Source organism: Oxyura jamaicensis, chromosome 2, assembly GCF_011077185.1.
Source record: "Oxyura jamaicensis isolate SHBP4307 breed ruddy duck chromosome 2, BPBGC_Ojam_1.0, whole genome shotgun sequence".
Taxonomy (NCBI): domain Eukaryota; kingdom Metazoa; phylum Chordata; class Aves; order Anseriformes; family Anatidae; genus Oxyura; species Oxyura jamaicensis.
This window is the reverse complement of record NC_048894.1, coordinates 52,387,363-52,400,185: the sequence shown is the minus strand read 5'-3', so window position 1 is coordinate 52,400,185 and position 12,823 is coordinate 52,387,363. Positions and strand designations below refer to the sequence as shown.

The following is a 12,823-nucleotide window of genomic DNA, read 5'->3' as shown; positions in this document are numbered from 1 at the left end:
TTTTTTTTTTTTTTTTTTTTTTTTTTTTTTTTTTTTCTCCCAGATGCTACCAAGATAGCCCTGCCCTGGGGGGCAGGAGAGGGCTAATGCTAACACTTGGGTGGGACAGTACTGCCCAGCCATCCTGTGTTCCCTTCTCACTTCTGGGACCTTTCCCATTTCATGGCTGATAACTTTCAGGTGCACTGATGAGCATTGTGAGTAACTGTGAAGCTGCTGGGTGGTTACAGGTGTTTTCTTTGCTGAGGAGGTGACATGGGTTGGTCACCTCCACCCTCTGGGATGGGCAGGGTGGTGGGTGGTAGCTGCTGGGAAAGGCAGGGCCAGGGTTCTCCTCCCCTTGAGGAGTGGGGGAGGCAGGTGTGCTTGGGCTGTAATTAATCAGAGAGGATTTTGGCCCGAGTAAAAGGCTAAACACCCTCCTCCTCAGAAGGTGCTGTGGGAGTCTTGCAGCCTGGACATAGTTGGGTTCTGCTTCCTGTGCAAAAGGCAGGATCTCCTGCAGCTCGAAACCCTGCTCGCCAGTGGCGTTCCAGGCTTTGCATGGGGGTATGGGACAGGTGGGGGTTTGGGGAGGTCAGGGCGAGCCCCTGAGCGAACCCCTGGTGAGCTCCCCCTGAGCTCCAGCCCATCACTGCAGTGAGAGCTTTCTGCTCTTCTGCTCCTATCTGTTCCTCTCTTCCTGATTTTATCTGCAGGCCCCAGGCTAGAGCCTCACGGCGAGCACCACAGGATTGTTTTGGCACGGGCAGATCTGTGTTTTACAGTGGCACCGGGCTGCACCTTTTGGCCACTTGTGTACAGCCCAAAGTTCCTCTTTTTCTAATTCCTCATCCTTCTTCCATCTCTCTGTTTTTATTTTTCTCCTTGAATTATTAAAAATGGACATGCTTTGCCAAGACTAATTAAAACAGTCCTGCTGGCTGTCAGGAGGCTTGCATTAGAATTAGGGAAGAAGAGTTTTTAATTTTTTTCATAGTGTAAAGAAAATGGGGCTGAGGGATGGGGTAGGGATTAAATAAAGGAAAAAGGATGACAGGTGGTCTAAATCCAGTCCTGAATTCTCCTCTTCAAAGCGAGGCTATTTCCTAGGTGCTCACATTCTCCCACAGAATTTGGGGGATTAGCACAAATTGTGTCCTAATGATGCGACTGAGCCTATATGTTTCTGTTCTCCTCCTGGGCAGCTTGTGCTGTAGCCCTTAGGTATGCTCCAGGCTAAAACACTGTCAGGTGGAGCAGAGGCCTGGGGTGAAGGAGAGAAGCAGGAGCTTTCCTGACTGCCACGCCATCCCACACAGAGCACACAAGCAACTTGATGGCATTGGAATTTGCCTTTTTTTTTTTTTTTTTTTTTTTCCTCCCCTTGCCTCTGTTTTTAAAAATTCTGGGAAAAAAAATGGGGTGGCTGCTGCTGCTAATGCACATTTGCTTGTTTTGAGAGGCCACATCTGAAAGGCCTTGTGTTTTTAAGTTGATATGCATCTTCCAGTGGCTTGATCTTGCAGATATCCATTGCATATTTGTGCTGGGAAGACAATACTGCCCGTAGGGCTGGGTTGCAGGAAAGAGGGATGTGCTTCAGGGGGCTCGGTGGGGGGGATGGCCTCAGCAGGGAAATAAAGCTGGGACAGAGTGGTCACACATGCAGTGGCAAAAAGCTACCAGATACTGGTTAGGGCTGAAGCCTTCCTTCTAGGAAAGCAAAGCCTGCCGTGTAAGGAAAGTTATATATATTAAAAAAAAAAAAAAAAACAAAAAACAACAAAGTAGGGCCCTGGAAAAATTTCCTGTGCGTATCACAGGTGAGAAAGACAGAGCTTTGAAGGAGGATGATAGTTTTAAATCACTTCTGCAACAGTGAACGATATTCTACTCAGTTAACCTGGCTGTGGGCTTACATTGATGCAAATGCATAGAACTTGACCAAATATGTAAATTTCTGTGTGCATATAAATCCACTGAGATGCAAGATTTTCAGTTTTATTTTATTTTATTTTATTTTTCCACTAGAGTCTCGTTCAGGAGCACACTGGTCCAATATTTTGTGATGAGACTAATCAGTATGCAAGGAGTTGCATGGGTGCACAGAAGTGTATGCAACTTACTGCACTAGCCTAAGTTGCTTTGATTAGAATTTAAAGCCAATTCAATTTTGTTTGTGCACTACTTCAGAGTCACTACAGCAATACTGAATTGGTTTAAAGATACCAGTCAAGATCTCTGTTCAAAAGGCTGTCTTGGGAAAGATGCAATGGTTGAAACTAGTCATGGATCAGAAAGCAAAACTTTTTAAAAGCTTTTTTTTTTTTCCTTTTTTTTTTTTTCTTTTTTCTTTTTTCTCCAACTAACACTTTTCATGTAAAATCAGGCTTGTGTTTCTTGAGAATTGTGCACCTCTCCTTCTGGCTCTGTTTTCCTTTTTTTTTTTTTTTTTTTTTTTTTTTTTCTTCTGTGGGGAATAAAAATTGTGAGGAAGACAAATTTATAAGAGCCAACCTGAAAATAATGTAGGCTTCTACCGAAAGCTTGAAGAGCTGCAGAAATTTTCACGACAATTGAGAGATAAAATAGCTGAACTTTACTGCATTGTTGGCCTCTGCTGTTGGTGTTGCACAAGCTGAGAGCATCATTTATGCTGATAGTTCTAGGAAAGAAGTGTATTGTAGAGCTGGATACCACAGCAATAAACATGTGAGTGGGTAACCTTAATGTTTCGGATGACAGGAGAATGCCAAAGGACCTCCTAGTACTGCCACTGGAGAGAAGGCTTCACTGTGGTGCAGGGATACATACAGATATTGCCTAACTCGACGCCTTTACCGTTGAGCTGGTCCTGTGATGCTCGCGGAGGAAATGCCGGCGCTGATAGGGCTGTGATTATATTTAGCAGCGGCGCAGTGGGAAGCAGCGGCTGCTTGGACGCAGCGACAGAATCGAAGCCAGCTGTAGCAGTGAAAGTCTCACAGGGTTAACCACAAAGTCTGCCTGCAGCTGCTGCAGCTCAATACCCAGCATTCACACGCGGCCTCACCAAACTGCCTTGTGACATTTTTGATTCATGTCAGGGACAGAGTACCATTGTTAGGGGGGAAAAATAACTGTTTTATAAAACGTTCTGCAGGCTTTCAGTCATTTCAATCCTTATTCTCTGCTCTGTGCCACTCTAGGTTGGAAAAAGTTCTCCTCACTTTGCTTTTCCAATTGCTTTTTTTTTTTTTTTTTTTTTAAAGTGTTTCTGGCTCGATTTCTCTCAATAAAGAGCATGAGCTTCTCTGTAAAGCTCAGGAAGAGGCTCATGGTAGGCCCTGCTCTGCCTTTGTTGTGTTGCTGTGAGCACAGAGGAGGCTGAGGTTTCCGTGCCTCTTGGTGGTGTGAGGAGCAGCAGAAGCAACAGCCTGCTTCCACCAGCAGGAAGGACAGAGGGGTTCAGGGGATGGGCGTCCCCTCTCGTGACAAGGCACGGGGAGGGTTTCTGAAGCAATCTTCCTGCTCAAGAAGCTGGCTGTCTGCTGCAGGTCTGCTGTCAGGCCATCAGCCTGATTGCTCTGATCAGGCCGGAGAGCAGTGGGCTCTGGGGATGCAGGCTCTGCTCGTTTACTTCGTTCAGCACAGAGATAAAAAGCCTCTTTGTTTTTCAGATTTATGGAAAAGTTTTAAATTGTTTGTCGCTCATTGCCCTGGGTAACCCCATACTGTGCTGCTAGCTGGAGCTCCAGGGCCGAACACCTAGCTGCTGGCGGGGACAATGGGATGCTGTGAAAAGGCCTTCCCATTCTCATTCTGCTGAAGGAAGTGCTGCTGCAGGGGCCTCCGTGCATTTTCACAGCCTTAATGCCTCATTTGCTTTAAGCACGTACAAGGACTTGCAGTTCGAGGAAGCAAATTAAATTAACGCTGTTGCTTTTTTGGTTCAGCATTTTTTTTTTTTTTTCTGAAGAAGTCATTTCCCCCACATCCATGTTACTGCAGATGCTCAGATGGGGTTGGTTTGGAAAAAAATAAGTCCTAGTGAAAAAATAGCTTAAAAAAAAAAGTCTGTGCCCCTTGCATCTGCCCTCTTAGGACTTGAGGCAGAAAGGTCTCCAAGCCTGCTGTTACATGTTACAGAGCCTTGCTGCAGCCCCACGAAGAAGAGCTTGCCTGGACCATAGCATCGGGTCTGGGGGCTCCAGGCAGAGCAGTGCCTGGTGCTGCAGCAGAGTGGTGGTATTCAGGACAGTTCCATGGAGAGCTGGTGCAGGTACCAGCAAAGCTTATTATCTGCGTCTCTGTGCACTTTGAGACAGGCTGAACTGCTCCAGGACTAGGAGGAGCAGGAGAGCAGTGTACGTGCAGCGCTGCACCCCTACAGAGCTGGCCTGGGAACTTCTGTGCTGTGCCAGGCTCCATCCACAACCTGGCTAAAGCACCTGCAGGTAATTGGGAGCTGACTGTGCCTGACCGGAGGGCAGTGTCAGGTTAATTAGACATCTGCAGGCTATTCTTAAACCCTCCTTTTTTCTTGCATTCCCAAAATGGGATACTACTTAAAATTATATAAATATATAAAAGTCAAGACAAAAGAATTAAGGCCTTCCACCCAGGTTGGCATGGAACACATTTTTTACTAAAATGACTGATGTGGGCTGATTTAATCTTAGTAATTTCCCTTTCTCAGGTAGTAAAATCTGTGGCTCAGCATGGCTATTTTGATTTTCCTGTTCCATGATTTACTTTCCATATTCTGCATTCATATATTTTTCTTCCCTGATTCTTAATGTGTTTAGCCTGTTCAGATGAATATAAGATCTCTATAGTAGCATCTGAGATCGTAATCTGTCTATATCAAAGGCCAGAATTATTCCCTGTTGTTTGTAAAGGAATTATTTAATAAGTAATCCTTGTAAGTGTCAACATTACACATGAGATGACATAACACTTGGGGAAAGTAAGGACTAAGCCAATATTCCCACACCAGCTTCAAAGCTAAACATGCTTTCACATACAGATGCTTCCTATTTCTCGTCTGTGGCTTCTATTTCCCACTAATTGGAGTTGACACTGGAAGGACCAGTTCTCCTTTTCCTCCTCCTGGATGTTTTGATTGGAATGTTAATACCGTCCTCTTTCATTACCGGGCTGTGCAGAGTGGTGTTCAAGGTATAGGATCGGCTTTCCTGCAGAAGCTGCGCCTGCCCTGCGGGGTGCCAGAGTGGAGTTCGTGCACAGCTGGCTACTGGCGGTACAGCAGTCCCAGTCCTTGTGCGCCTGTGCTTTTGGGAGCAATGAAATCTGGACCGAGATTTTGTGTTTCTGGCCTGTCCTGCCCAAAAGTAAACTTCCTGCTGAATGAGCACAGAGAGAACCGAGCTGTTCTGCAAGTAAAATAGTGAAATCTTGGAAGCTGAACTCATGCAAAATATTATTCCCTCAGAGTGTTTCTGCATGTTGAATACATCAATCTCTGCAAAAATCTGAGAGTGTTGGCCCCTGGGTGGCAAATATTTCCTCCAGGGCTGAAAAAGCCTCCTCTGCTTCTTGCAGAGCCCCTCCCCATCCCTGCCCCAGCTCCTCACCAGCCTGCTGCACTGTGCATCCCTCCCAGACAAATTCAGCCCCTATCCCAAGAAACATTAATGGATTTCTGTAGTGTGAATTCACAACCTCAAAATGTCACAGGGAGTGTTATTTTCGCTAACAAGGCAAGCCTGATTAAACCATCCTGACTCCTTGCCTTCCTAAAGTAGCCTCAGAGGTGGGGCTGTGCAAAAAAAAAAAAACGGGGGGGGGGGGGGACAGACAGCAAAATGCATTGCATCCCTGTAGGTGTTCCCAGTACCTCTGGGAGTCCACAAGTCCTGGGGTGCCTGCTGCCCCCTTGGGAGTTGTGTATCTGCCAGGAAATGGTGATTTCTCTGGAGCTTACAGCTCTGCATCTCCCTCCTCTGGAATCATTGTACCCTACAGAGGGGCTGTTGGTGTTTTTTATTATTATTTTTTATTTTATTTTATTTTATTTATTTATTTATTTGGCCTTTTGGGAATGTGGGTCTCTGTCTAATAAAGTAATGATACCTGAGTCCAGTGGAGCTTTCAGCAGCTTTCCCCCCACACGAGTAACATTACAATGACACGTGGATCTCTGCTTCCACAGTGCTGACTTGCCAAATATCAAGCACTGCCTCATTCAATTTATTTTCAAGATCCTTTTGGCTCTGCTCTCAGCATTTGTCCCTAAGCGTATCTAGGTGCCATAAAGCCTAGAATGTAATGGGGCTGTTTTGTATAATCACCACGCAAGTAATAACTCTATGAAATCTTAATGATAAACCTTTGCTTTTGTGCAAGTGCTATTTGCAGGCAAACTGATGAAAAGTGTAGGTCCTGTACAGATTATTGGAGAGGATCCTGAAAATCTATTGCATGGAATCTACCCATGTTTTCTGCACGCAAGGCATGGAGGTGCCTTGGGGCCTCTTGTGATCTGTGAGGAGAGAAGCTTGCTTTTCCTTCTCCTACATGAGTCAAAACAGGTGCCTTCAATGCTGGTTCACCTGGAAGGCCTGGCCTTGCCCTGGGGCCATATGTTCATGTGGCTGCCCTGCGTGAGGCCTTCCCATGTCCCACAGGGTGCTGGGCAGGCAGAAAAGGATGAGGTGTCTCACAGGGCTAGGTCTCTGTTAGTACAATGAGAGAAGAGCAAAATTAATCTTGAGACAAGACAGTTCTTCAGGCATTTTTCTCTTCAGTAACCACATTGGTGGGTCCTCTGCCCCTTTTTAGACGTGGCAAGCCCATGACCCTTTAATGCAAGTGATGTTGAGGCAAAATGGTTGCTCTAAGTGTTCATTTTAGATAGTGAATGACACAGGGCTAATGTTCAGGTGTATTATTTAGGTTTCAAACCTGTAAAATAGCTATTTTGAGAAAGCAGTGAGGAATGCTGTATACATTTGCAGTGCCTTCTCTCAGCTTCTTGTTAGAGTTGAATGATTTTTACTTTTGTGGAAATGAGGGAGACATAGCCAGTGCAGGCACAGGAGGCTTTATGCGAGCTTTCTTCACATCCCCAGGCTTAATCTGAAACTGTGTGAGGTCTCCTGTGGTCCAGATCTGTGCTTCCCCTTAACAGATGCTGTGGTGCTAATTGTGTTATGGCTTTGCATGAAGGACAAGTGCTCCCCAGGGGCCATGATTATTCCTTCAAAATCATTGTCATCATTGATTTAAACAATATTTGATCTGACTATATTTTTTTAGAGGCAAAATATGATGGCATTAGCACAGAAAGCTTGGGACAGACATCATCTTCCTATGTGTGTGTCTGTGGCACTGTTGCAATATGAATATGCCAACCAAATTTTCTAAATTCCCTTTAAATGTCCTGTCCACTTGTTATCACAATGTTCTTTGGGAAGCAATGCACAATATCATGGAGCTATATCAAGTGTTTTTCCTTGTCTTCAATTCTCAAGTCCTCAACGACTGTTTCCTAGAAAAGCGATACCCTCCTTATCTATTCATTAACTCCTACTGCATATCACAAGGCCTTCCTGCAAATTCCCATCAGCCATGACAAACTTATCTTGTAGACTTATGTAGTGATTTTGATGGCTGCACAGACCTGTTTGTTTTGTTCTGAACTAAATTAATAACACTGCAATGGCACCCACTCTACCACTGAACTTCTAAAACTCTCATAATATACTAATCAGCATGTCAGTGGAATATTCTTTCTGGATAGAGACAAGCCTGGTGAAATGAATTAGACATTCACATGGCATTGCATAATTCAGAGAGCAGGTATGGTGCATATGATTTGCATTAATAGCCTCTACCGCAGCAGCTTCTCACAGGTCTCTCTCATTATATAGTATGTGGAAGCTTCCAGACTGTCAATCAATTACAGCAATTTCCTTTCCATATTTATTCCATCATGATCATTGACAGTTACCATTAAGTGACATTAATACAATACAACCCACCTTGCTTTTTCCAGTGCTCCTCTTACAGGATGCTTAATTTGTGTAAGGCTGAGAGACTCCATTATATGGGAGAAAGTATCTGCTCTCCCTAGCTCAGCATAGTGTGGTTCATCCATGGTGAGGAGGAGGGTACAGCATGTGGTGTCACAGTGTCCAGCAAGCCCTCTGGGCTGCTCAGGAGCAGGGCCTGCTGGATCAGGATAGAGGTGGCTCCTGCCCATTGGTGAGCATGGGCTGCTATGGGAGGCCAGCAGGCTTATATCCAGAGAAAATGCTTTTATTAACTGCAACAGCTCAGTGCAGCTCGTGCGGTGTGTTTAGGTGCATCAGCTTGGGCATTAGCATGGTCGTGTGCATAGATGCCTTACCTCGTTGGATGCCAATGGACGTTTCTGGCGAAGTAGTCTGAGCCACGTTTGCTGATATAGCTACTAATGCTTAGGCATTTTTGTCAGAGAAACCAGAGCTCTTTTATTCCTCCCTGCCTGCCCTTCCTGGGTCATTGATGGTTTTGAAAACTTCCTGCCCTTCCCCAGGTAAGTGGAGCTAAGAATTGTTAAAACCCAGTAACAGTAGCATCCTCTATCAAATAGGTGCAGGCCCAGTGGCCTCACAGCTGCAGAGCAGGGGAATCTTTATGCACTTCTCAAACAATTTTTTGGCATTGTCATGCTGGAGCTAATGGCCACTGAAGGGTTCCTTCTTGCTCTTCCTCTGTGAAGTGGAAACCGGTCTTTTTTAAATCGACATTTGCTGAGACCTCTTCTGTGGAGTTAGGAAGATTTTTAGCTACAAGTTTTTCTAGGACCTCTTATCCCTTAGATCCCTGATGTCCTTTCCAAAAATTTAGAGGCTTAATTTTAAACTTGAAAGGTGATCTTTTTCTTTCGGTAGATGGAAGAGGAAACATATTTTTTGCAGGTCAAGAAAAAGGAATTGGATCCATATCCTCCATTCTGCTGTAACATTCCTCTTCTTCCGCTTCCCCCTCACTGTATTAAAAATGCTCTCTCCAGAATGCTCCCTTTGCATTTTTGCTGCCTTTGTCTGAGGGACTGTTTCTGCCCCTTTTCAGCTGTGAGGTGCTTTTCCCAGCTCGCTGAGCTGACATGATGAGATTCTCTTACTGCTCATCAGTAAACACTTCATCAGCAATTCTGCACATGCTGAAGGGTTTTTCTTCTCTTGTCTGTGCTGAATTTTCTGGTGCTTCTTTCTTCTTCAATTCTCCTCCTAGGTTGGATGCTTTTCCACTTATCCCCATTTCCCTCTTTGATACGTGTCAGAGACTAAGCAGCATCAGTTGCCTCCATGTCCCCATTCAAGACCCTCCTAAAGCTATTGCTGCCAAATATGCTGGATGTCTTCTTCCTCGCAGTGCTCCACTTCCATCCTTGTCATTCATGGGTAACAGTTCAATGATCTTTCCCCTTCTCTGTCCACTGAGCTCATTTAAAATCCGAATAGTTTCTGGCTGTCAGCTCTCCTGTTTGTGACTTCCACTCTGTTTACTTCACTCTTCAGAATCTTCCCTGTCACCTCTCGTCTCTGAAATTGTCAGAGCTTCCCCAAGACATTTATTTCTCCATCTGTCTTTTGTTCTCATCCATGGCTTCTTGTCTGCAATTGAGAGGGTCCCCTCAGTTTGTTGTACTGTCACCACAGGTATGTTTGGTGCTTGAGCTTTCCTCAGAGCAAGAGTGGTCTTGGCTTCTGGTATTCACTGCTCAGGCTGTACTTCACAGTTCTGCTTTATTGCTTTATAATCAGTTCTGGATCTGTGTTGAGTTCACATAGGGCATTTTCTCAGTTTTAGGGTTATGAGTTTTGTTTGCAAGTTTAAATAATTTTCCCCCTAGATAGGGGTGGTTTGAAATTTGAATTGGAATTTCCCTTATATTTAAGCTGTCATATCTGGCTTTTAGGGTTCTGTCTTCTATAAGCATGTGCTAGTTATGGACTTTGAATGCACTACCAGACTTTCCCCAAAGGTTTGGATGGCCATCACACCACAGCTCTTGCTTTAGCCCAAACCTTTGACCCAGGGTAGACTAATGTTCTTAGTTTGAGTGCTGGCTAAACAATATTTAGGCATCTAAGTAAATGTGATTTGATTTCTACAGCTAGCAGATGATTTAGTTGGGAGTTTTGAGCACTTTCCAGTAAGCTTTATTGAGTTATCAGATAACTCATTATAGTTAATGGTGTGTATTTTTTCTGGCTGTGCAATCATTTGAGAATTTGGCAATATGTATTTGAAATGTAACCACTGCAGTAATTTTTTCTTTCTTCTTTATAGAGTGGATTATACTGCTTTCTGACATTTGTTGATTCAAGAAACATTTCAGTGAATTTCAGGATTTGAACCAGAATTGTGTACTTGTCTACTCAGGAAATAAAACAATATACTGTGTAATTCTGATCTAATCTAGATGTTAATAGGTCAAACACAGTCTGCTATCAGTGATTTTGGAATAAAAACATGTGAAACTTAGAAGGATGAATATATTCTGTGACTTGAAAAAGACTGAAGCAGTAAGCTGTCCTATAAATTATTAACTCCCTTTCAATAGTTATGTAACTATACAATGGATTTTTGTCTATTGGCGACTTTAAAATACTGTTTGCAGGAATAACTTCATCTGAGTTTGCTGAGGATTAGTATGCATTGCTTTAGAGGAATATGTCTCTGTGGTCCAACAATGAGAAAGGTGCTAAGCACCCAAAGGTCCAAAGGGTAATAGTGACCCTTCTGTACAGCATTAGTGACCTTTTTTAAGATCTACTGATGAAAAGTACTAACATATGAGTCAGACGGTATTATTATTGTTATTTTTACTACTATTATCTGTTTTTGCCAAGCTTGATCTAATGATATTGCAGCCTCGGGTAGATCTGAGTTGATTGAGAGAAGAGATGTAGGAAACAATCCCCGAACAGTTAACTAGTATGCCACCTCCTGAAAGCAGAACTCATACTGAAGACCTTTCAAGAGTGTGGGAACGCATGTGCTGAGTGAAGTCCTGTAGGCTGATAACAGGGAGTGGGATGCGTGGAGCAGTCGGGTGAAAGCTTTCACGTCCTCTCAGGGAAATCATGTAATGAGATATATGGGAGGGCTCGTCGATTTGCTAATGGCTTGAGTACTGTTCCCGGAGAACATTTGTGTAAGCTGTGGAACAACACGTAGTGTTTGTGTGTGATTAATGAGAAGTTGTCATCTGCAACAGAGTCAGCACAGTGCCTCCGTAGCTGTGTGCTTCAAACTCTCAGAGCCAACCCACGGTGGAATATTAGTGGAATTACTCAGCAGATTACTTCCATGTTGTTTTTGTCAGCTTATTCATCCTGACGCCCATTTGATAAAAGGAAGGGGGTGTGAGAGCTTGCGTTATGCGTTTTTGTTAGCGTCTAACTTGTGGCTCTTCAAAAGGTCATGGGTACTTGAAGCTGTTTCAGACTGGTCAGACCACGGCTATTAGTCACGGAGCATTATTCACCCAGTCTCCTTTCTTTCTTTCCTCTTCCACATCCTTTTTGTTGCAGGAACGATCTTTGGCAAGGAAACAATAGCTGAAGGAAACTTTTTTTTTTTTTTTTTTTTTTTTTTTTTTTTTTTTTTCCCCAGATGATAAGTTTTTCCACCGGAATTTAATAGAAATGATTGGCACACTATCTGCTACAGGATGACCTGACCTCCTCCCCTGTGACAGTTTGTCAGAGCTGGATGCAGGAGACATCTTAGTAGTTTTGTCTGCTTTTTTTCCTGTTGTGTCAAGTGTGGTGGCTTTGCTGGTACAGCAAAGTACTTAGTAGGAAACTTCCAGGCTGCACCTAATTTTCTGGTGCAGGATGTTTGTTCTGTGAGAGTCATTTAACACCATTCTTCAAAGTTTTTCTCTCAGTTGCATCTTAGATTAATAAATAAATAGCTTTTTTTTTTTTATTTTTTTTATTTTTTATTTTTTCTTCCCTGGTTGAAGACACTGTTTGACAGTTGTTAGTCTGACATACTCAGTTGTTGTAAGCGAAAGCTGGTAGGGTTTTTTGCTGTTAGCTATTTGTGTTGCAGCAGAGCCTTGTGAATCCACCTGCCTTGAGCCTCTGTTTGTCTTGGTTCTGTACGGGTATAAAAGATATTGCTTGCCCCAAAAGTAAGCCTGCGTGATGGACAGCTGGGTGGAAATGAAAAGTATCAAAGATGTATGGTAATTTAGGAAACTAGTTGCTGTGCATAATTCTTAGTCAATCAGCAGCTGTAATGCTTTTATAGGCCATTTGATTTGTGAGTGTGAAGACTGGCAGAAAAGAAGAAAGGACACAGTGAAAAGAAATGGAAACAGTGTATATAGTGTTACGGTCCTAGATGAAGCAGTAGAATTGTGACCTGTATGTTTTTGGAATATGCCTCTTTTTTCAAACAAAAGGTTTATTTCTATTCAGGCAATGAACAGAAAACACATTCAGGCAAAATAAATAAATAAATAAATATATAAAAGAATCCCACTAGATTAATTATTTTTGTATGTTGGGATCTAAATTCTAAATATGTAGAAGCCAAAGCTTGTTGGAGTAAAGTCTCAGCATTTATTTCAGTGCCCATGAACAGCAACATATAAATCATTATCTGCTGCTGGATAGTCTGTAGTTATTCTGGTCTGATCACACCTTGATGTACAGAATGGCCCCAACAGCATCATGTGCTTATGCAAACTAAAGTTTCATACAGTTATTAACCCAGTTCTGTGTGGAGAATCTTAGCCGTGTCAGTTTCACAGTGGGGCTACAGCAGTTTTGTTCTTGAAATGTTTTTACTGAGGGAAGAAACTGCATTTTCAGTATCTGCTTAAGCAACA

The 12,823-nt window shown here is 43.3% G+C and overlaps 1 long non-coding RNA gene across 1 annotated transcript in view; it reads left to right on the top strand.

The window, feature by feature from the left end:
• LOC118162947 overlaps nt 1-5,957 on the top strand; it is a 12,533-nt gene extending 6,576 nt beyond the window's left edge. The window contains exons 3-4 of the long non-coding RNA XR_004748729.1: nt 4,290-4,418; nt 4,991-5,957. This is a non-coding gene — a long non-coding RNA (uncharacterized LOC118162947). The remainder of the gene's footprint in view (nt 1-4,289; nt 4,419-4,990) is intronic.
• Nucleotides 5,958-12,823: the final 6,866 nt, after the last annotated feature.